A 25,767-nucleotide genomic window follows, 5' to 3' on the forward strand; every position below is an offset into this window, starting at 1 on the left:
AAAGGGCTTTTGGCTGTGGAACGGCAATGTTTGACAGGATTCTTAAACGCCACAATTTTGGCACTGACGGGGAGGAGGTTCATGTGGTTGGACACAAAGGGATTTCCACCAATGTAAACATTAAAGGGAAGATCATGCCTAAAGAAGCACTGTACTGATATCGGAGTCTCCTCCACAATCTGACCAATTTTTGTTATAGATAGGGCAGTTTGCTGGGGAGAAGAGACAGTTCCGGTGCAAGTATTGAGGGTTGGATGAGGTTCTGCAGGAATGGGGTTACCAGAGAGATCAGTTAGAGTTGATAATGCTATAGCTTGGTTTTCAGATGTTACTGGGAACAATCGGGTCGGTTACGGAAGGAGACTTTGCCTACTTGTTTTTGGAGTAGGGAGCTGGGGGAGGGATCACGAAAATTGGTCCCATTTGGCTGGGCTAATAGAGTATTTAGATATTTGTAGAGATGGGGATAGTAGTAGGATGGGGGCGTGTGGAAGAGGGAGTAGTTTTTGAGGGAAGTGGTATTATAAAGAGGTGGAGAAAAAGGCTGTAAAGTAGTAATAGGGGAGGATGGGGTAGTTGATGAAGAAGGTTGTTGGAGTAATGGTTAATGGTTAATGGTTAAAAGCAAGATAAATGTGCTAGACATCTAAGGTCATGTAGCACTATAGTTAATGTTAGGGAAGGGTTTGGTTGAGTTAGTGATTAGTTGTCTAAGCTGGGCAAAGAAATTGGTGAGTGCAAGGGTTAGAGTCGGGTGTGGTAAGGAGTTAGATTAGATGGAGGGTATGTATGCGTTTGAGGAAAGAGAATGGGTTGTTGAAACAGAAAGTGTGGGATTCTGTAAGGATGTCTGATAGGTTGGGAGGTCGGTGAAGGGAGGATAGGTGGGGGAAAGCAGAGGTAAGTATGGACGGACATAAAGGGAATGTGGGGAAGAGACAAAATGAAAATTTGGGGGGATTGGTATTGGAGGATGTGTAAGAAAGGTCTCTTGAAGGCATACAATAGATGGGTTATAAGAGGAAAGGATATGACGAAGGTCAGGTTTGTGGGAGCGGAAACCGTGAATATTCCAATGAAGGATATTTAAAAGATTGTAGTACGTTTTAGAGATTTTAAGGGGGAAGCAGCTAGAGGGTGGGATAGGGACCAAGAGGTCTGAGATGGAAGAGGTGTGGGAGTTGGTGTTCTACTAGAAGGGGTATTATGAGACAGAGGGTCTGTGGAAGGGGATGCTTGTGACATAAGGGATTCACGTGTGTATCAAGGAGGGAGTGGAAGGGATAGAGGGGATGGTGGGAGGGTTACATAAGGGATTCACGTGTGTATCCAGGAGGGAATGGAAGGGACAGAGGGGATGGTGGGAGGGTTAATGTGGGCGGGGTTGGGGTCGGGGGGCATGGGCTGTTGTTGGGAGGGGTTAGGAGGATAGGGTGTAGGGGGGATATCGTTAGGAAGAGGATGGATATCAGCAGTTACTTGGAGTGTGAAAGGAGCAGGAGTTGCAAGATTTGGAGGTTGAGTGTCAGTTTTCATTAAGTAATCTTGAATATTTTCAATAGTTTCTTTTGAGAATTTTGGTTGGGGAGTTTTGGGGATAAGGATTTCTTGTGAGGGGGGGAAGAGAGGATTGGTGTCTCAAGCGTAGGGGCAAAGGAAGGTGGAGGTGTTTGTGTGGTAGGGGAAAAGGGGGTGGAACGTTTGTTCTGTCTGTTACGGGTAGTGCGAGGAGGGAGAGGGGAAGGTGTTGGGGTTGTAGTGGTGATTGGAGTATCTGTAGTAGAGATTGGAGTGTCTGGGTTTAGGATGGCAAAAGAGTTTGACTGGGGAAGGTAGGAGGTAGAAGAGGGGGAGTTAGATGTAGGGGGGGGGTATGAGAATTGGTAGAATGACAGTATTACTGGAGTAAGGAGTAAGAGAGAAACCACGTCGACGTGCTTCCTGTCTGGCTTCACGTAGTGTGAGTCCAAGTTTGAATCTGAGAGTTGCTACCTCAGACTCAAACTTGTACGTGGGACAGCCCCTATAAAATACATTATGGGGGCCGCCACAGTTGGCACATGTGCGTGATTGTGCAGAGCAGTTAGATCGGATATGGCCAGGTTGGGCACATAGTGGGCATCTGGCTGTGGAACGGCAATGTTTGGCTGGGTGTCCTAGACGCCAACAATTTTGGCACTGACGTGGAGGAGGTTGGTATGGCCGAACAGGGAGGGATTCTCCTCCTATGTATACGTTAAAGGGAAGGTCATGTCTACGGATGGTAATTTTGGCTATGTTAGTGGGTTTCTTTCGATGACCTCTGGGGGGAATGGAGTAGCATTGGGTACTGATGTTGCATCATAGTCTGTGAGACAGGAAAGTAGGTCTTCTCCACAGTCTGACCAATCTTTGTCATAGACTGGGCAATTTGCTGGGGATATTGAAACTGTTCCGGTGCAAGTATTGAGGGTTGGATGGGGTTCTGCAAGGATGGGGTTACCATATAGGTCAGTTATTTTGTTAATGCTATAGCTTGGTTTTCGGATGTTACTGTGACAAGACGGGAACGGTCGGGTCGGCTACGGGAAAAAGACTTTACCTACTTGTTTTTGGAGACATTGTTGGAAGAGAAGGGGGTTGTCAGAGTAGGGAGCTGTGGGAGGGATCACGAAAAATCGGTCCCATTTGGCTGCGCTAAAGAGAGTATTCAAGATTGTTGTAGAGATAGGGGTAGTAGAAGGGCGGGGGCGTGACGAAGATGGAGTAGTGTTGAGGGAGGTAGTGTTATGGAGAGGTGGGCAATAAGGCTGTAAGGTATTAATAAGGGAGGATGGGGTGGTTGATGTTGGAGGTTGTGGGGATAGAGGTGTTGAAGTTGAGTATGCTGGAAGAGTGGAAATGTTCCCTTTAAGGGTTGATTGTTGGCTACTGTACTAGTAGGCATTGATGAGGGGGTAGTTATTGCAGTGTTTCGGAGCCGTGGTCAAAGGAGAGCCTGGGGTCAGGGAATCGGGTGGGTTTACATCGTTGGGGCTATTTGATAAAGGGGCAAGCCTCATTGCCCCTAATAGTGGGGATATGTTTTCATTACTGGCCATGGTAAGCCTGGGTTATGTTGGGGATAAAAACAGTCCATCCTCAGGGTCCCCTTGAGGGGTAAGGGCTAGGTAACTAAATCAGGGGAATACCGTGCCCATGGCTCCCTCAGGCCGTTTAGGACTGGGGCAAAGTCAGCCTTTCATCCTTTCAGCATGGCTCTCACACCTTAGGAGGTGGATAGCAGAAGGGTTTGGTGAAGGGACAAACGAAAAGTGGGAAGGGAAAAAAAAGACCATGCAAAATTAGTTGAGTCGAGGGCTGAGTCCCAAGGTTGGGGAGTTCCCCATCATTGGGTCCCAGTCTCCACCTCCCAAGCCCCCCAACGACAACACGGGCAAGGGATTGGGGGGGGGGGGGTTGTTGGAGTAGAGGTGATAAAATTGAGCATGTTGGAGAATAGGAATGTCTCCTGGGGATTGAGTGTTGACTAGAGTGGATAAATTACTAGTAGGCATTGAGGAGAGGGTAGTAGTTGCAGTGTTCGTAGCCGTGGTTAAAGGAGAGTTTGGGATCGGGAATCGGGAGAGTTTGAAATTTGGGGGGGCTATTTGATGTAGGGGCAAGCCTCATTGACGCTAATAAGGGTATAACATCATCATTATTGGCCATGGGAAGCCTAGAGTATGCTGGGGAAAGAAACAGTCCACCCCTCTGGGTCCCCTTGAGAGCTATGGGCTAGACAAAAACGGGAATACCGTGCCCATAGCTCCCTCAGCCATTCAGGACTGGTACAAAGTCAGCCTTTCATCCTTTCAGCATGCCTCTCACACCGTAGGAAGTGGGTAGTAGAAGGGGTCGGGGAAGGGACGGAAACGAAAAAGCAGGAGGGGAGGGAAAAACCATTCAAAAATTAGTTGAGTCGACGGCTGAGTCCCAAGGCAAGGGAATTCCACAGTTTTTGGGTCCCAGTCCTCGCCTCCTAAGCCCCCTACAACAACAACGGGCAAGGACAGGTCAGAGAGGGAAGGATTTTCGGATGTAACTGTGACGAGAAGGAACTTTGCCTACTTGTCCTTGGAGACCTTGCTGGAAGAGGAGAGTGCTGTCAGAGTAAGCTGTGTGGGGATCACAAAAATTGGTTCCATTTGGCTAGGCTAAATAGAGCATTTAAGATATTTGTAGAGGTGGGAGTAGTAGAAGGACAGGGTATGTGGAAAAGGGAGTAGTGCTGAGAGGTGGGCATTAGGGTTGTAGAATAGTAACAAGGGAGGATGGTGTAGTTGAAGAAAGCTTAGGATTTGGAGATAAAGTAGAGGATGTTGAGAGAGGAGGAATGTCTCCTGGAGGTTGAGTATTGACCTGGGTAGATTATGTGATAACAGGCATTGTGAGGGGATAACAGGAACAGCGTTCAGAGTTATGATCAAAGGAGAGCCTGGAATCAGAGAACCGGGAGAATTTGAAACAGTGGGGCTATTTGATAAAGAGGCAAGTCTTATTGCCCCTAATAATGGTATAAAGTTTTAATTGTTGGCCATGTTATGCCAAGAATATGTTGGGGGAGAGAAACAGTCATCCCTCTGGGATTGGGGGTTTAGGAGATGGGGACTGAGGCCCAATGTAGGGATCACCCCTACCTTGGTCCTCAGCCCTTGCCTCAACTAATTTTCCATGGTCTTTTTTCTTTCCTTTTCCTTCTTTTCTACACATCCTCCTATCCATTTTTCTTAATTGTTTACTAATTTTTTACCCTTTTGCCACTATACTTGATCAAATATATGACCTTTGATGTCTGGTTTTTATTTGTTTTGGCCATTAACCATTCTGGAAATCAATAAACATCACCAAAGATTTCCTTACCTGGGGGCTTCGCCCTCTAGTCCCACTCAATCGCTATGTTTTGAATACACAGTTAATGGCCTTAGATGTTGATGCGGCAGAAAAAAACAACAACAAATAAATAAATATTGTTCTACAAACTATTTTCACTGTTTTTCTGTACCTTTTATTTATTTATCATTTTATTATTATTATTAGTTTTTACCTAGCCCTATTTTACTTCTTAGCAGTGACCAAAGTGACCACATTTAAAAGACAAGAAACTTGATATTGCAATTCTATGAAATGCATCTACAACTTGAAAGACATGGTACTACAATCAACTGTTACCTAATGTCAAGAGTAATTCATAACTAGTGTCAAGTTATGCCACTGCTTCAATCTGCTTGTATATTTTTGCTCTCCTATTATCTGAATGAAGACTTTACCATTGCGACCTTTGTGAAGGCTGATTAATTACATATCTTCAAAATGCGTCTGAGAAAACAATAATGGAACTAAAATGTCTGGAATACCTACAATTAAGGGAAGGAGACATGGCTTGAATATATTTGTGCATTTTACTTGAAAAGTGCTGATGTACCAATTAACCATTCCATTGGAAAGCATGCGTGTCACATGTAACAATTTCATAAATATAAATACACAGTTGATGCAAAATACAGATACATTTGAAACTAATCACAGCATCAATGGCATAGGCAGGTAATGAGATGTAATGCTTCGGCTACTTGGAAGGCTTTTGGTTGCACCATCAACTAAACCAATGGGTTACGAAAACCATAAGCCGCACGGACGCACATACACTTTCTCTCTCTCTCTCTCTCTCTCTCTCTCTCTTGTCTCCCTTTGTTTCTAGCTTTCTATCTCTGTCTCACTCTCTCTCACATGCACACCACACGCGCACACAAACACACATACACACACACACTCTCTCCTCATCTGTGTGCTTCCTCTCTGACTTTCACATAAAGGGAAGACAAGTTTGGATCTGAGAATTGCCACCTCAGACTCAAACTTATGGGCAGAGCAGCCTCTATAAAATACATTTTGGGAACCAGTTTGATTGATCACAACCAGGTTGGGCATATAGCGTGCATTGAGCTATGGGGCAGTAGTATTTGTGAGGGTAGCCCAAACGCCAACAATTCTGACACTGACAGGGGGGTGGGGGAAGTTGATATGGTTGGACAGGGAGGGACTCTCCACTAATGTAAACATCATGGGGGAGATCATATCTAGGGCATTCTGCTGGGTAGATGGGGACTTTTCCGGTACAAGTATTGAAGCTGGGCAAGAAGACGTTTGCCAGTGAAGTCAGTCAGAGTAAATAATTCTTTAGCTTAGGATTCAGATGTGACTGTGACAAGGTGGGAGCAACTGGAAACTTTGCCTTCTTGTTGCTGGAAGAGGGAGTGTTGTCAAAGTAAGAGGCTGTAGAAGGGGTCACAAAAAATGGATCCCATTTGGCTGGGCTAAACAGAGTACTCAAAATATTTGTAGAGGTGGCAGTAGAAGAAGGACAGGACCTTGTGGAAGAAGGAGTGGTGTTAAATGTAGCAGTACTGTGGACAGTAGCCACTGAGGTGGGGTAGTAGTAGTGTTTAGAGTTGTGGTCAAAGGAGAGCCTGGGGTCAGGGAACTGGGTGAATTTGAATCATGGGGCTATTTGATAAAGAGGCAAAGTCTTATTGCCCCTAATAATGGTATAGTCTTAATTATTGGCCATATTAAGCCTAGAATATGTTGGGGAGAGAAACAGTCATCCCTCAGGGATTGGGGGTTTAGGAGATGGGGACTGAGCCCAATGTAGGGAATCAACCCAACCTTGGTCCTCAGCCCTTGCCTCAACTAATTTTGCATGGTCTTTTCTTCTTTCCTTTTCCTTCTTTTCTACACCACCTATCCATTTTTCCTAATTGTTAACTCATTTTTACCCCTTTCGCTCCTATACTTTATCAAATATATGACCTTTGATGTCTGGTAGTTATTTGTTTTGGCCATTAACCATTCTGTCAAATCAATAAACATCACCTTATGAACCCAAAATTTCCTTGCCGGGGGGCTTTGCCCTCTAGTCCCACTCTATCGCTATGTTTCAATACACAGCTAATGGCCTTAGATGTTGATGCGGCAGAAAGAAAATAAACAAATAAATATTGTTCTACAAACTATTTTCACTGTTTTTCACTTGGGCTAGTTGATAAGGGGCAAGCCTAGATGCCCCTTTACCATGACTGGTAACCTTCATTAATGGCCATGGTAAACCTGGTGTATGTTAGGGAGAGAAATGGTCCATCCCTCAGAACCCACTTCAGAGAATACTGTGCCCATGGCTCCCCCAGGCCATTCAGTAGAAGGGGTTGGAGAGCAGAAGGAGAAGGAGAATGAAAAGGAAAAGGGAAGAAGAGACCATGTAGAATTAGGTGTTGAGGACTGAGGCCCAAAGTAGGGATGATCCCCAGGTTTGGGCCACAGTCTCCGTCACCTAAACCCCCTATGACAACAATAGGCATGGGACTGGGGGGTATTCAACTGTAAAGTTTTTAATTTGAAAGGGTATAAGTTTTGTTCTAAATCCTTTTCTACTGCACTTTAAGCAAAGTAGATGGCTGTCTCTTTTCAAGCACGAATATGAAGAGTAGAGGGTAGAAAATTATATCTAAGAAAATGAATACTGGGGAAAACTATTTTTTTTCTATTTTTGGCTGTTTCATAAACTATCCTTAGCATGCAAGTGGTATTTAAATTATGTAAAGCTTCAAACAATGTTTTATGTTACAAAAGAGACTAAATGCAAATATAAAAATGAGTATAGCTTATATTTTCAGTAATTTTTAGCTGCCTTTATTATATTTCGTGGGAAAAAAAAGCTATGCTCTCAGATACAAATTCACACCTATGGAATTCCAATACTACATTGGCAAGTGTCCCCTCTCCATCATTAGGGAATTCTTGCAACTTTGTACTTTAACCCAATCACCACAGATTTTATATAATGTCCCCTGTAATTTTTTGTCAATTTTGTTACATACAGATGGCTCCACATGTGCTCAGCTGGCAAGGAGACTATCAGTAGACCCTAGTGACCGATCCAGATTTCCCTGTTCTTTGAATTGGTGGGAAAATGTGTTTTTCTTTTTAATGCAATTGGTACTGATATTGTTATTATTGTTATTGATGTTATGATTATTAAATTTTTATTAAATCTTGGTAACATTAAGACAATGAAATAATAAAAGACCCTTTCCAAAAGTCAGGAAAAGGGTAAACAGGTGAAATAGGTAAGACTAATTACTGACTCTTTGGTGAATAAGCACTGGTAGAGCCATCTGTGTGTAAATATAATAAATAAATATTACAGTGGGCATGGCATGTATTCTTGCTATCTGTGCCAATTGGGTTAACACATTCTCTACTCACAGTTCAGAGGAACACTGCATATCATATTGACATTTACCCTGTGTGATTTGTTGTCACACTGATAATATAGCCCAAGCAAAATGTTACACTTGTAACATAAATGATCATACATTAATTAATCCTACCATGTTGGCCAATACTGTAAGGCAAAGGTGTACAACTGGACAATTAATATAATTTGGATAAAGATGATGAGACTACTGATTTAAAAGGAAAGGATACTTAGAGAACATGTCCACTGCAAGGTTATGAATTATGGAGGTACACTACAAGACTTCCATTGATGGACCTTTTCTAGGACAGCATTAAACTTACAAAATGGGTAATATCATGCAAGGACGGGTATACATTCCTGTGCGCCGTTCTGTGCTTGGGTGATTGCCAGTCACAGGAAGGTTCATGACCTCATCTTGGTGATTGGAACACTGACTTATGATACAGCTGTCATCCATTTATAATTATTTACTATTATATGATAGCATGTCTCTAGTCACCAATTAGTAAAAAATTTTAATAGTTTCATAGAATTACTAAATCAAACATTCAATATTTTCAAACTGAAAACCTCATTTACTATTCTGATATATAACTATAAACAATAAACCTTAAAATTAGCCCAACCAAAATCCTATACTTACTGTAACTGCCTCTTAGCTGAAGATGTCTACATGTTACATATTATCTTAATAATGGATAAAAGCTTACCTTAACATTGTTTAATAATTCTACCAAGAAACAAGTGATATCGCCAAAGGGCAATAAAATAAAAAGTTTCATAACAATATAAAGGACAAGAATCCTTAGAAATCAAACAACTACCTAGTTGTATTCCACATAATTTCATTCCTAATGAAGTTTTCTAAAAGGTTTTCTAACAAATTAAAGAAATGTCACAACCACAGAACTTCCTGAAATATGAATTATAATGCCTTAATACTTAGAATGTCTGGAATGTTATTATGAAATGTCTGGGTGTGTGCTAAGTGTTACAATGTTTCTGAAGTAAAATATTTTTTATTAATTAAGTTATCTATTTATATGTTTCTTACAATATCAGTTTTTAAGTATATATTGGTTTGTGTAACTTTAAAAGAGTGTAAAAAATATCAATTCTTTGGTAAATACTGAGATCAATGATGTGAGTGAAACTTTGGTTTGCACGATCATTATAAATACTGATAGTAACCATGAACAAAATACTTTAACAAACATTTCCTCAATGACATAGTTCACTCCCATACTCCAAACACCAAGGCTACTATGAGATCCCTGATAGTGACCTAATGCCTTTCTAATTATCATCTACACTACTGTCAGCTACTCCAACACAATGGATAGTTTATGTGTCACTGTTGGTGCTTCCCACTAATCTACACTGAAAGTCTATCAATTTTCAAAAGTTAAAAAATATCTGGGTCTTGCTGATTCTTCAGACTGTGACTGCTGTTCTCAAATGCTTTTTGTATATACAGATTTATCAAAAAAATCTGATGTGATATGGACTACTCCAGGAACTGTTAAAATCTAAAAGTGTAAAATTGGCAGTCACATGAAATAGTTTTCCCACATTCTTTCCAAAAGAATTCTTCTGGATTAAAAAATAATATCACCATTTCTCTGAACGAAATCCACAGTCACACAACTACATGGCACTTGTGTAGTGCTGTGACACTGGAGGGCATTGAGGAGTGTTAAGATTCTGGCGGGCTTTTTGCACCTTCAGGAGGATCTCTCGTGTCATGTGCTCGTGTCCCTGGGTCATGTGGACGCCCACCAGACTCTAGCACACGGTTAGCAGTATCTTGGACACGGCCAGGCTCATGTATCCGTGTGCGTTTGCTGTCTATAATGCGAACACTGTCAGTAGGGTGAATAAGCTCATTGCTATAATACCAACGGACATATTTGCAGTAGTCCTCTTGTCGACGGCGATCAACATAACTGAAAATGCATGATGCTGGAACCCAGATGATGACAGAGATTATGATGACTGTCCCTACTATGTTGTCCCGCAAGAACATCAGTACAGTGTTAATATTAATGTCCTCTATGATGTCCCAGAAACGTTCTACAACATCCTGCACTGTCTTCTCACACTTCCCCTGCAAATTTGAAATTCTGTTAGAAAAATGCAACCTCTCTCAATTAATGCCTTGTTAAGAAGCCATCTTAGCATACTTTCTTTTACTTAGCTTCTCACAAATCTATAACTTTGAAATAATTTTCTATTGCAAATCAAGTGTTCTAATCATTCATTACCTTGTTACAAAACCCATGAATACAAGGAGTTCCATCTGGGAGAATATCCAAGGGCATGACAGGGAAGCAGTGTCATTTAATGTCTTGCGGCAGCACCTTTTACAAGCGTCATCAACTGCAAAGTATCAATCATGAATTAGTTAATAACCCAACGTTTATTACTCATTTGCTTTTCAAATATGAGATATTTCGAATTTGATTCACTATTACAGAGATATTGCATCTGTTCAAAATGGGAGAGTTTTAACAAAAAGTGTGATGTTCCTCTTTTACACTGCTTTGCCACCATAATTTACAAGATAAAAAAAATGGAAATAAAAAGTTGTCACATAAAAAATGCAATCTTGGAGGACTAAATGGCATCTGCTACTAGTCTGATATCACTAACAAAATTAGCTTACTGGTATCACACATGCAGCTCTGCATCTCTTGCGTCTCACAGTATGGAAGCAGGATCCCTGGTGGCACTGGCCCTTCTCAATACATGGAGTGCCATCATCCATGGGTTTGGCTTTGGGGCAGACTGCTGTAGTGCCTAGACACCTGGACTCATTCTCACATGTGGCCGCTGTTGCTCCCTACACTTTACGCCCTGACTCATGTATTGGCAGCCATGGCAGCAGGGCGAGTTACGATCACTGCAGGTTGCCCCATCCCTCAGTTTGCAGTGCTTGTCACAACACAAGTCTACATCATCCTGACCTACTAGTCCTGCATCACATTGTTCTTGGCCTTCTACACGCTGGTTGCCGCAGTAACTCTCTTCTGGCTCAGTGAAGCAACGAGAGGACTTGGCTACTAAGACAGCACGGATTGCTCTCAGACTGCATGGGGAGAACCTCTGAGGGAAGAAATGTAAAAAGTTGTAGTCAATCCACTTTTAACCTGTTCCCGATGGGTCATGTGTAAAGGTATCATAACATAATGGTTGGTCTGTGGCTGTATGTGCGGTGATGTGCCAGAGAGCATGGAGCGGGATGTTCTGCTTCATGTAGCAAACTCCCTCACCCAGTGTCTGGCCATTGCCAGAAATCACCAGAGTTCACTACGCTCAGAGATTTCAGTTACCCTGTCGGTGCTAGGTTAATCACATTTTTGAAATTTCATACTTACAAAAGCCCACTTCTCAAAATAGCCTAATAGTTATCCATGCCAATATATATAGTATATAGGTGTTGTCCCACATGCCAATCAAAAGAAGCAATAATCATAAGCATCACTACAACAGTTTATAGTCCCAAAAGCTCTAGTTTGTCTTGAAACTAGGAACTTGTGGCTCAAGGAGATTCTGTCTGTGTGTCAAATTTTATGCTATTCTTTGGTTTGGCTTTACTATTTCCAAATGAAAAAAATGCTAAAGCTAGAAATGTCAGAAGCAGTGAATGAACCGTCAAATAACAGACATCTACAGATTACATCCTTTAGTGTCACTAACCCCTGGACAATAAATTTTGTGCTGAATAATGTACGCAAAGGATTCAGAGAGGGATATCAGCAAAAGTTCTGACCAAACTGAAGTAGCTATACATAAAACACCAGACAAAGAGAGGTCTCAACATGCTACCTGGGAGGAAGGTTTTCTTTCTGCATATGCATTTTTCATTTATATGTGGATAATCATTTTTTGTAACTTTGTTTCTGCAAGAGGCCTTGTAAATTACTTCAAATCTGGTTCAATAAGCAAAGTAATGTGCTATTCACACTGTTGTTGCTTTTTCTAGTTTTTGCCTTTAAAGTGCAAACTAAATAATGCAATATCATCAATGTTAGCTGACTAAAAAGTTTGCATCTTCCTCCTACCAAGGCTGATCTTATTCTTATCCCCTATATCCTCATCCTCTTCTTTTGTGATCATATTGATATCTTTGTGATGCAGATACAAACTACAATCTTGTCTGATAAGAAAGAGCACCGTCAGCACACTTAAGTAAAAAAAAAATCAGTATGTTGTTTTGTTACAAACTTTTATGAGCTCCCTCCTTTGCAGTTTCCTCTCTCTGCTAAGTCTGTCTTACCAATTTTACAAGTTGCAATGTCAAACAACTTCGAAAATTCTGCTAAAAAATGCAACATGGTATTTTACCCCTCTTTCCAAAGTATTTTATATAGTTCTCTGTTAATACCTAACACATATAACTGTTTGCCCCAATCATGTGTACTAATCACTGGGATAGAAGCCTTGTTCAAAATAACAATAACTTCTCCTCCATTTCACATTCTACTTGAAAATTACTGGGCAGAAAAGTAACTTCATTTTGTTGCATGTAGTATTTGATAATGCCATGGTGAGTTGACAAAATATTTTTCTGCATGGTCACTTACTAGACCTACCAGATTCCACCTGAGTACATATATAATAATAATAATATAATAATAATAATAATAATAATAATGATATATAATAATAAATAATAATAATAATAATGATAATAATAACAATATTACTAATAGTGATAATGATAACAATATTAATAATAATAGTGATGATGATTATGATTTTATTTATGTTATACAACCAAATACCAATACTTTAGTATATTATAACAAGTACAAGAAAAAGTTAGAGTGTATAAACAAAGTTCAACAGATTACCTGTCATAACACATGAAAACTGCTGGCTGACATCTGTCATTTTTGTCTATACACTTCTATATCTTTCTCATTTTGAAAGAATTTAAAAAATAAAGGCCCCTTAGTGGAAAAGTGCAAATTCAGATTTTCTTTAAACAATGCTATTCTCATACTAATGCAGACCCCCCCCCCCCTCTGCTCATTTCCATTATTTATATACAAGAAAAAGGGCAAAAATCATCAACCTACTGTGTGTCAGGGTATGGTAAGAGAACAGCTATAACCCAATGTCACCAGGAAAATGCTGTGCACATTTTATTTTTTTATTTTTTTTATTTTATTTAATTTTTTGTGAAATGTCTCTACACACAGATAGCTCTGCAAATGCTTAGCCACAAAGGAGTCAGTTATTAGACCTTGTAGCCTTACCTGATTTCACTTTTGCTTGAATTTGCATGATAAAACTTTTTTTTTTACTAATGCTATGAATATTGATAGTGTTATCTTTATTCTAGACTTTATAATTACTATAATATGTTACTGACATTAGTAACAGCAACATAAAATAACATAAAATATTTTCAAAAATCAAGGGAAAGGGTAAACAGGTGAGGCAGGTGCTACTCGTAACTGGCTCATTGGTAACTTAGTACAAGTGGAGCCATCTATGTGTAACCACAATTAATAAAGTAAACTCAAGGTGGTGATGGCAAGTACGTACATGCCATGCCCATTGGTTTTTGGTTAAGTATGATTTGTCAATGAGGTTTAGTCTCTTAATGAATGGTACTTATAGAGTAACTGTCATAAATATTACACAATCAGATATTATGCTGGCTTGCAAAGAAAAACCTATAGTTTAGAGAAGAGTTATATATAAGATCAGAAGTGGGAACACATTAGCCTAGTTAAGGCAACTAGTGTCACAATGTCTCCAATGGCTTCATTCTTGTTATAACATACAGTGGTAATTTGGATGAATGCAAACTGTGCTTCACTGCCAAATACAAGTGTGTTTACTTAAACTGCAATGAACATGCATTCATATGAAACTTCCATACTAACATATCATTCATATCAGTTACCCTGTTAGCTTACCTTGTTGTTAATGTCATAACCAGACACGAATATGTGTACATGAGATATGATCCTCCTTGACTGGCACTGGGACTGCACTCTGGTCGGTCTGGGTCATGCTCTGAGCCCCAGTTGTGTCCAAACTCGTGTGCTGTGACAAGATCTGCCTCACGAGTGATCACTCTCTGCCCATAGTGGTTCCTGGATGAACTCAGGCCGGAATTCAGGTAGAGTGTGTCCATTCTTAAAGTATTCTGTAAAGTACAGGAAAGAAGAAAAAAATAATGACTTACACAGTGAGGAGCTCTTTCACACTATACAAACATTCTATTCTTTGAAGTTAAAGTAGAATAGCCACATCTTTATCATCTCTATGGATGGTAATGGAAAAGAGAACAAATGCAAAAGATATTAGAAATGTGAAAACATGTGATGTGTGTATCTTCTACAAATTACGAAATCGTAAATTGTAGAAGATACACACATCACATGTTTTCACATTTCTAATATCTTTTGCATTTGTTCTCTTTTCCATTACCATCCATAGAGATGATAAAGATGTGCTATTCACTTTAACTTCAAAGATAGAATGTTTGTATAGTGTGAAAGAGCTCCTCACTGTGTAGTCATTATTTTTTTCTTCTTTTCCTGTTACTTTACAGAATACTTTAAGAATGGACACACTCTCTACCTGAATTCCGGCCTGAGTTCATCCAGGAACCACTATGGGCAGAGAGTGATCACTCGTGAGGCAGATCTTGTCACAGCACACGAGTTGGACACAACTGGGGCTCAGAGCATGACCCAGACCGACCAGAGTGCAGTCCCAGTGCCAGTCAAGGAGGATCATATCTCATGTACACATATTCTGTGTCTGGTTATGACATTAACAACAAGGTAAGCTAACAGGGTAACTGATATGAATGATATGTTAGTATGGAAGTTTCATATGAATGCATGTTCATTGCAGTTTAAGTAAACACACTTGTATTTGGCAGTGAAGCACAGTTGGCATTCATCCAAATTACCACTGTATGTATAACAAGATGAAGCCATTGGAGACATTGTGACACTAGTTGCCTTAACTAGGCTAATGTGTTCCCACTTCTGATCTTTATATAAACTCTTCTCTAAACTATAGGTTTTTCTTTGCAAGCCAGCATAATATCTGATTGTGTAATATTTATGACAGTTACTCTATAAGTACCATTCATTAAGAGACTAAACCTCCATTGACAAATCATACTTAACCAAAAACCAATGGGCATGGCATGTACGTACTTGCCATCACCACCTTGAGTTTACTTTATTATTGTGGTTACACATAGATGGCTCCACTTGTACTAAGTTACCATGAGCCAGTTACGAGTAGCACCTGCCTCACCTGTTTACCCTTTCCCTTGATTTTTGAAAATATTTTATGTTATTTTATGTTGCTGTTACTAATGTCAGTAACATATTATAGTAATTATAAGTCTAGAATAAAGATAACACTATCAATTCATAGCATTAGTAAAAAAAAAAGTTTTATCATGCAATTCAAGCAAAAGTGAAATCAGGTAAGGCTACAAGGTCTATAACTGACTCCTTTGTGGCTAAGCATTTGCAGAGCTATCTGTGTGTAGAGACATTTCACAAAAAATTAATAAAATAAAAAAAATAAAAAAATAAAATGTGCACAGCATTTTCCTGGTGACATTGGGTTATAGCTGTTCTCTTACCATACCCTGACACACAGTAGGTTGATGATTTTTGCCCTTTTTCTTGTATATAAATAATGGAAATGAGCCAGAGGGGGGGGGGGGGTCTGCATTAGTATGAGAATAGCATTGTTTAAAGAAAATCTGAATTTGCACTTTTCCACTAAGGGGCCTTTATTTTTTAAATTCTTTCAAAATGAGAAAGATATAGAAGTGTATAGACAAAAATGACAGATGTCAGCCAGCAGTTTTCATGTGTTATGACAGGTAATCTGTTGAACTTTGTTTATACACTCTAACTTTTTCTTGTACTTGTTATAATATACTAAAGTATTGGTATTTGGTTGTATAACATAAATAAAATCATAATCATCATCACTATTATTATTAATATTGTTATCATTATCACTATTAGTAATATTGTTATTATTATCATTATTATTATTATTATTAGTAGTATTATTATCATTTTATTATTATTATTTTATTATTATTATCATTATTATTATTGTACTCAGGTGGAATCTGGTAGGTCTAGTAAGTGACCATGCAGAAAATATTTTGTCAACTCACCATGGCATTATCAAATACTACATGCAACAAAATGAAGTTACTTTTCTGCCCAGTAATTTTCAAGTAGAATGTGAAATGGAGGAGAAGTTATTGTATATTTTGAACAAGGCTTCTATCCCAGTGATTAGTACACATGATTGGGGCAAACAGTTTATATGTGTTAGGTATTAACAGAGAACTATATAAAATACTTTGGAAAGAGGGGTAAAATACCATGTTGCATTTTTTTAGCAGATTTTCGGAAGTTGTTTGACATTGCAACTTGTAAAATTGGTAAGACAGACTTAGCAGAGAGAGGAAACTGCAAAGGCAGGGAGCTCATAAGTTGAACTGTTTTTACTTAAGTGTGCTGACGGTGCTCTTTCTTATCAGACAAGATTGTAGTTTGTATCTGCATCACAAAAGATATCAATATGATCACAAAAGAAGAGGATGAGGATATAGGGGATAAGAATAAGATCAGCCTTGGTAGGAGGAAGATGCAAACTTTTTAGTCAGCTAACATTGATGATATTGCATTATTTAGTTTGCACTTAAAGGCAAAAACTGGGAAAAAGCAACAACAGTGTGAATAGCACATTACTTTGCTTATTGAACCAGATTGAAGTAATTTACAAGGCCTCTTGCGAAACAAAGTTACAAAAATGATTATCCACATATAAATGAAAAATGCATATGCAGAAAGAAAACCTTCCTCCCAGGTAGCATGTTGAGACCTCTCTTTGTCTGGTGTTTTATGTATAGCTACTTCAGTTTGGTCAGAACTTTTGCTGATATCCCTCTCTGAATCCTTTGCGTACATTATTCAGCACAAAATTTATTGGCCCAGGGGTTAGTGACACTAAAGGATGTAATCTGTAGATGTCTGTTATTTGACGGTTCATTCACTGCTTCTGACATTTCTAGCTTAGCATTTTTTTCATTTGGAAATAGTAAAGCCAAACCAAAGAATAGCATAAAATTTGACACACAGACAGAATCTCCTTGAGCCACAAGTTCCTAGTTTCAAGACAAACTAGAGCTTTTGGGACTATAAACTGTTGTAGTGATGCTTATGATTATTGCTTCTTTTGATTGGCATGTGGGACAACACCTATATACTATATATATTGGCATGGATAACTATTAGGCTATTTTGAGAAGTGGGCTTTTGTAAGTATGAAATTTCAAAAATGTGATTAACCTAGCACCGACAGGGTAACTGAAATCTCTGAGCGTAGTGAACTCTGGTGATTTCTGGCAATGGCCAGACACTGGTGAGGGAGTTTGCTACATGAAGCAGAACATCCCGCTCCATGCTCTCTGGCACATCACCGCACATACAGCCACAGACCAACCATTATGTTATGATACCTTTACACATGACCCATCGGGGAAAAGGTTAAAAGTGGATTGACTACAACTTTTTACATTTCTTCCCTCAGAGGTTCTCCCCATGCAGTCTGAGAGCAATCCGTGCTGTCTTAGTAGCCAAGTCCTCTCGTTGCTTCACTGAGCCAGAAGAGAGTTACTGCGGCAACCAGCGTGTAGAAGGCCAAGAACAATGTGATGCAGGACTAGTAGGTCAGGATGATGTAGACTTGTGTTGTGACAAGCACTGCAAACTGAGGGATGGGGCAACCTGCAGTGATCGTAACTCGTCCCTGCTGCCATGGCTGCCAATACATGAGTCAGGGCGTAAAGTGTAGGGAGCAACAGCCGGCCACATGTGAGAATGAGTCCAGGTGTCTAGGCACTACAGCAGTCTGCCCAAAGCCAAACCCATGGATGATGGCACTCCATGTATTGAGAAGGGCCAGTGCCACCAGGGATCCTGCCTTCCATACTGTGAGACGCAAGAGATGCAGAGCTGCATGTGTGATACCAGTAAGCTAATTTTGTTAGTGATATCAACTATAGCAGATGCCATTTAGTCCTCCAAGATTGCATTTTTTATGTGACAACTTTTTATTTCCATTTTTTTTATCTTGTAAATTATGGTGGCAAAGCAGTGTAAAAGAGGAACATCACACTTTTTGTTAAACTCTCCCATTTTGAACAGATGCAATATCTCTGTAATAGTGAATCAAATTCGAAATATCTCATATTTGAAAAGCAAATGAGTAATAAACGTTGGGTTATTAACTATTCATGATTGATACTTTGCAGTTGATGACGCTTGTAAAAGGTGCTGCCGCAAGACATTAAATGACACCTGCTTCCCTGTCATGCCCTTGGATATTCTCCCAGATGGAACTCCTTGTATCATGGGTTTTGTACAAGGTAATGAATGATTAGAACACTTGATTTGCAATAGAAAATTATTTCAAAGTTATAGATTTGTGAGAAGCTAAGTAAAGAAAGTATGCTAAGATGGCTTCTTAACAAGGCATTAATTGAGAGAGGTTGCATTTTTCTAACAGAATTTCAAATTTGCAGGGGAAGTGTGAGAAGACAGTGCAGGATGTTGTAGAACGTTTCTGGGACATCATAGAGGACATTAATATTAACACTGTACTGATGTTCTTGGCGGGACACATAGTAGGGACAGTCATCATAATCTCTGTCATCATCTGGGTTCCAGCATCATGCATTTTCAGTTATGTTGATCGCCGTCGACAAGAGGACTACTGCAAATATGTCCGTTGGTATTATAGCAATGAGCTTATTCACCCTACTGACAGTGTTCGCATTATAGACAGCAAACGCACACGGATACATGAGCCTGGCCGTGTCCAAGATACTGCTAACCGTGTGCTAGAGTCTGGTGGGCGTCCACATGACCCAGGGACACGGCACATGACACGAGAGATCCTCCTGAAGGTGCAGAAAGCCGCCAGAATCTTAACACTCCTCATGCCCTCCAGTGTCACAGCACTACACAAGTGCCATGTAGTTGTGTGACTGTGGATTTCGTTCAGAGAAATGGTGATATTATTTTTTAATCCAGAAGAATTCTTTTGGAAAGAATGTAGGAACTATTTCATGTGACTGCCAATTTTACACTTTTAGATTTAACAGTTCCTGGAGTAGTCCATATCACATCAGATCTTTTTGATAAATCTGTATATACAAAAGCATTTGAGAACAGCAGTCACAGTCTGAAGAATCAGCAGACCCAGATATTTTTTTAACTTTTGAAATTGATAGACTTTCAGTGTAGATTAGTGGGAAGCACCAACAGCTGACACATGAATATCCATTGTGTTGGAGTAGCTGACAGTAGTGTAGATGATAATTAGAAAGGCATTAGGTCACTATCAGGGATCTCATAGTAGCCTTGGTGTTTGGAGTATGGAGTGAACTATGTCATTGAGGAAATGTTTGTTAAAGTATTTTGTTCATGGTTACTATCAGTATTTATAATGATCGTGCAACCAAAGTTTCACTCACATCATTGATCTCAGTATTTACCAAAGAATTGATATTTTTTACACTCTTTTAAAGTTACACAAACCAATATATACTTATAACTGATATTGTAAGAAACATATAATAGATAACTTAATTAATAACAAATATTTTACTTCAGAAACATTGTAACACTTAGCACACACCAGACATTTCATAATAACATTCCAGACATTCTAAGTATTAAGGCATTATAATTCATATTTCAGGAAGTTCTGTGGTTGTGACATTTCTTTAATTTGTTAGAAAACCTTTTAGAAAACTTCATTAGGAATGAAATTATGTGGAATACAACTAGGTAGTTGTTTGATTTCTAAGGATTCTTGTCCTTTATATTGTTATGAAACTTTTTATATTTTATTGCCCTTTGGCGATATCACTTGTTTCTTGGTAGAATTATTAAACAATGTTAAGGTAAGCTTTTATCCATTATTAAGATAATATGTAACATGTAGACATCTTCAGCTAAGAGGCAGTTACAGTAAGTATAGGATTTTGGTTGGTCTAATTTTAAGGTTTATTGTTTTATAGTTTATATATCAGAATAGTAAATGAGGTTTTCAGTTTGAAAATATTGAATGTTTGATTTAGTAATTCTATGAAACTATTAAAATTTTTTACTAATTGGTGACTAGAGACATGCTATCATATAATAGTAAATAATTATAAATGGATGACAGCTGTATCATAAGTCAGTGTTCCAATCACCAAGATGAGGTCATGAACCTTCCTGTGACTGGCAATCACCCAAGCACAGAACGGCGCACAGGAATGTATACCCGTCCTTGCATGATATTACCCATTTTGTAAGTTTAATGCTGTCCTAGAAAAGGTCCATCAATGGAAGTCTTGTAGTGTACCTCCATAATTCATAACCTTGCAGTGGACATGTTCTCTAAGTATCCTTTCCTTTTAAATCAGTAGTCTCATCATCTTTATCCAAATTATATTAATTGTCCAGTTTGTACACCTTGCCTTACAGTATTGGCCAACATGGTAGGATTAATTAATGTATGATCATTTATGTTACAAGTGTAACATTTTGCTTGGGCTATATTATCAGTGTGACAACAAATCACACAGGTAAATGTCAATATGATATGCAGTGTTCTCTGAACTGTGAGTAGAGAATGTGTTAACCCAATTGGCACAGATAGCAAGAATACATGCCATGCCCACTGTAATATTTATTTATTATATTTACACACAGATGGCTCTACCAGTGCTTATTCACCAAAGAGTCAGTAATTAGTCTTACCTATTTCACCTGTTTACCCTTTTCCTTGACTTTTGGAAAGGGTCTTTTTCCTTATTTCATTGTCTTAAATGTTACCAAGATTTTAATAACAATTTAATAATCATAACATCAATAACAATAATAACAATATCAGTACCAATTGCATTAAAAGAAAACACATTTTCCCACCAATTCAAAGAACAGGGAAATTCGGGATCGGTCACTAGGGTCCTACTAATAGACTCCTTGCCAAGTGAGCATTTGTGGAGCCATCTGTATAGCAAAATTTACAAAACATTACAGGGACATAACATAAAAACGTGGTGGTTGGTTAAAGTACAAAGTTGCAAGAATTCCCTAATGATGGAGAGGGGACACTTGCCATGTAGTATTGGAATTCCATAGGTGTGAATTTGTATCTGAGAGCATAGCTTTTTTTTCCCACGAAATATAATAAAGGCAGCTAAAAATTACTGAAAATATAAGCTATACTCATTTTTATATTTGCATTTAGTCTCTTTTGTAACATAAACATTGTTTGAAGCTTTACATAATTTTAAATACCACTTGCATGCTAAGGATAGTTTATGAACAGCCAAAAATAAAAAAAATAGTTTTCCCCAGTATTCATTTTCTTAGATATAATTTTCTACCCTCTACTCTTCATATTCGTGCTTGAAAAGAGACAGCCATCTACTTTGCTTAAAGTGCAGTAGAAAAGGATTTAGAACAAACTTATACCCTTTCAAATTAAAAACTTACAGTTGAATACCCCCCAGTCCCATGCCTATTGTTGTCATAGGGGGTTTAGGTGACGGAGACTGTGGCCCAAACCTGGGGATCATCCCTACTTTGGGCCTCAGTCCTCAACACCTAATTCTACATGGTCTCTTCTTCCCTTTTCCTTTTCATTCTCCTTCTCCTTCTGCTCTCCAACCCCTTCTACTGAATGGCCTGGGGGAGCCATGGGCACAGTATTCTCTGAAGTGGGTTCTGAGGGATGGACCATTTCTCTCCCTAACATACACCAGGTTTACCATGGCCATTAATGAAGGTTACCAGTCATGGTAAAGGGGCATCTAGGCTTGCCCCTTTATCAACTAGCCCAAGTGAAAAACAGTGAAAATAGTTTGTAGAACAATATTTATTTGTTTATTTTCTTTCTGCCGCATCAACATCTAAGGCCATTAGCTGTGTATTTGAAACATAGCGATAGAGTGGGACTAGAGGGCAAAGCCCCCCGGCAAGGAAATTTTGGGTTCATAAGGTGATGTTTATTGATTTGACAGAATGGTTAATGGCCAAAACAAATAACTACCAGACATCAAGGTCATATATTTGATAAAGTATAGGAGCGAAAGGGTAAAAATGAGTTAACATTAGGAAAATGATAGGTGGTTGTAGAAAAGAGGAAAAGGAAAGAAGAAAAGACCATGCAAAATTAGTTGAGGCAAGGGCTGAGGACCAAGGTTGGGTTGATTCCCTACATTGGGCCTCAGTCCCCATCTCCTAAACCCCCAATCCCTGAGGATGACTGTTTCTCTCCCCAACATATTCTAGGCTTAATATGGCCAATAATTAAGACTATACCATTATTAGGGGCAATAAGACTTTGCCTCTTTATCAAATAGCCCCACTGATTCAAATTCACCCAGTTCCCTGACCCCAGGCTCTCCTTTGACCACAACTCTAAACACTACTACTACCCCACCTCAGTGGCTACTGTCCACAGTACTGCTACATTTAACACCACTCCTTCTTCCACAAGGTCCTGTCCTTCTTCTACTGCCACCTCTACAAATATTTTGAGTACTCTGTTTAGCCCAGCCAAATGGGATCCATTTTTTGTGACCCCTTCTACAGCCTCTTACTTTGACAACACTCCCTCTTCCAGCAACAAGAAGGCAAAGTTTCCAGTTGCTCCCACCTTGTCACAGTCACATCTGAATCCTAAGCTAAAGAATTATTTACTCTGACTGACTTCACTGGCAAACGTCTTCTTGCCCAGCTTCAATACTTGTACCGGAAAAGTCCCATCTACCCAGCAGAATGCCCTAGATATGATCTCCCCCATGATGTTTACATTAGTGGAGAGTCCCTCCCTGTCCAACCATATCAACTTCCCCCACCCCCCTGTCAGTGTCAGAATTGTTGGCGTTTGGGCTACCCTCACAAATACTACTGCCCCATAGCTCAATGCACGCTATATGCCCAACCTGGTTGTGATCAATCAAACTGGTTCCCAAAATGTATTTTATAGAGGCTGCTCTGCCCATAAGTTTGAGTCTGAGGTGGCAATTCTCAGATCCAAACTTGTCTTCCCTTTATGTGAAGTCAGAGAGGAAGCACACAGATGAGGAGAGAGTGTGTGTGTGTATGTGTGTTTGTGTGCGCGTGTGCGTGTGCATGTGAGAGAGAGTGAGACAGAGATAGAAAGCTAGAAACAAAGGGAGACAAGAGAGAGAGAGAGAGAGAGAGAGAGAGAGAAAGTGTATGTGCGTCCGTGCGGCTTATGGTTTTCGTAACCCATTGGTTTAGTTGATGGTGCAACCAAAAGCCTTCCAAGTAGCCGAAGCATTACATCTCATTACCTGCCTATGCCATTGATGCTGTGATTAGTTTCAAATGTATCTGTATTTTGCATCAACTGTGTATTTATATTTATGAAATTGTTACATGTGACACGCATGCTTTCCAATGGAATGGTTAATTGGTACATCAGCACTTTTCAAGTAAAATGCACAAATATATTCAAGCCATGTCTCCTTCCCTTAATTGTAGGTATTCCAGACATTTTAGTTCCATTATTGTTTTCTCAGACGCATTTTGAAGATATGTAATTAATCAGCCTTCACAAAGGTCGCAATGGTAAAGTCTTCATTCAGATAATAGGAGAGCAAAAATATACAAGCAGATTGAAGCAGTGGCATAACTTGACACTAGTTATGAATTACTCTTGACATTAGGTTAACAGTTGATTGTAGTACCATGTCTTTCAAGTTGTAGATGCATTTCATAGAATTGCAATATCAAGTTTCTTGTCTTTTAAATGTGGTCACTTTGGTCACTGCTAAGAAGTAAAATAGGGCTAGGTAAAAACTAATAATAATAATAAAATGATAAATAAATAAAAGGTACAGAAAAACAGTGAAAATAGTTTGTAGAACAATATTTATTTATTTGTTGTTGTTTTTTTCTGCCGCATCAACATCTAAGGCCATTAACTGTGTATTCAAAACATAGCGATTGAGTGGGACTAGAGGGCGAAGCCCCCAGGTAAGGAAATCTTTGGTGATGTTTATTGATTTCCAGAATGGTTAATGGCCAAAACAAATAAAACCAGACATCAAAGGTCATATATTTGATCAAGTATAGTGGCAAAAGGGTAAAAAATTAGTAAACAATTAAGAAAAATGGATAGGAGGATGTGTAGAAAAGAAGGAAAAGGAAAGAAGAAAGACCATGCAAAATTAGTTGAGGCAAGGGCTGAGGACCAAGGTTGGGGTGATTCCCTACATTGGGCCTCAGTCCCCATCTCCTAAACCCCCAATCCCAGAGGGATGACTGTTTCTCTCCCCCAACATATTCTTGGCATAACATGGCCAACAATTAAAACTTTATACCATTATTAGGGGCAATAAGACTTGCCTCTTTATCAAATAGCCCCACTGTTTCAAATTCTCCCGGTTCTCTGATTCCAGGCTCTCCTTTGATCATAACTCTGAACGCTGTTCCTGTTATCCCCTCACAATGCCTGTTATCACATAATCTACCCAGGTCAATACTCAACCTCCAGGAGACATTCCTCCTCTCTCAACATCCTCTACTTTATCTCCAAATCCTAAGCTTTCTTCAACTACCCCATCCTCCCTTGTTACTATTCTACAACCCTAATGCCCACCTCTCAGCACTACTCCCTTTTCCACATACCCTGTCCTTCTACTACTCCCACCTCTACAAATATCTTAAATGCTCTATTTAGCCTAGCCAAATGGAACCAATTTTTTGTGATCCCCACACAGCTTACTCTGACAGCACTCTCCTCTTCCAGCAAGGTCTCCAAGGACAAGTAGGCAAAGTTTCCTTCTCGTCACAGTTACATCCGAAAATCCTTCCCTCTCTGACCTGTCCTTGCCCGTTGTTGTTGTAGGGGGCTTAGGAGGCGAGGACTGGGACCCAATACTGTGGAATTCCCTTGCCTTGGGACTCAGCCTTCGACTTGACTAATTTTGCATGGTCTTTTTTTTCCACTCCTGCTTTTTCGTTTCCGTCCCTTCCCAACCCCTTCTACTATCCACTTCCTAAGGTGTGAGAACCATGCTGAAAGGATGAAAGGCTGAATTTTTACCAGTCTGAATGGCCTGAGGGAGCTATGGGCACGGTATTCCCGTTTTTGTCTAGCCCATAGCTCTCAAGGGGACCAGAGGGGTGGACTGTTTCTTTCCCCAGCATACTCTAGGCTTACCATGGCCAATATGATGATGTTATACCCTTATTAGCGTCACATCGAGGCTACTTATAGCCCTACATCAAAATAAGGCCCCATCCAATTAAAGAACTCCTCACAGACTGCCCCCGATGCCCAAATCTCTCCTTAACCACAGGAGCCTACAGATCTGACAATCACTTGCAACTTACTACCCTCTCATCAATGAACCTACTGACTACGTAAGTCGA

The 25,767-nt window shown here is 39.5% G+C and overlaps 2 pseudogenes; one reads left to right on the forward strand and one right to left on the reverse strand.

The window, feature by feature from the left end:
* Window positions 1-9,855: 9,855 nt before the first annotated feature.
* Window positions 9,856-14,735, reverse strand: LOC119571505 (annotated as a pseudogene).
* Window positions 14,736-14,739: 4 nt separating this feature from the next.
* LOC119571506 lies at window positions 14,740-19,512 on the forward strand (annotated as a pseudogene).
* Window positions 19,513-25,767: the final 6,255 nt, after the last annotated feature.

The sequence above is a fragment of the Penaeus monodon genome, unplaced genomic scaffold (genome assembly GCF_015228065.2).
Source record: "Penaeus monodon isolate SGIC_2016 unplaced genomic scaffold, NSTDA_Pmon_1 PmonScaffold_661, whole genome shotgun sequence".
Classification (NCBI taxonomy): Eukaryota; Metazoa; Arthropoda; class Malacostraca; order Decapoda; family Penaeidae; genus Penaeus; species Penaeus monodon.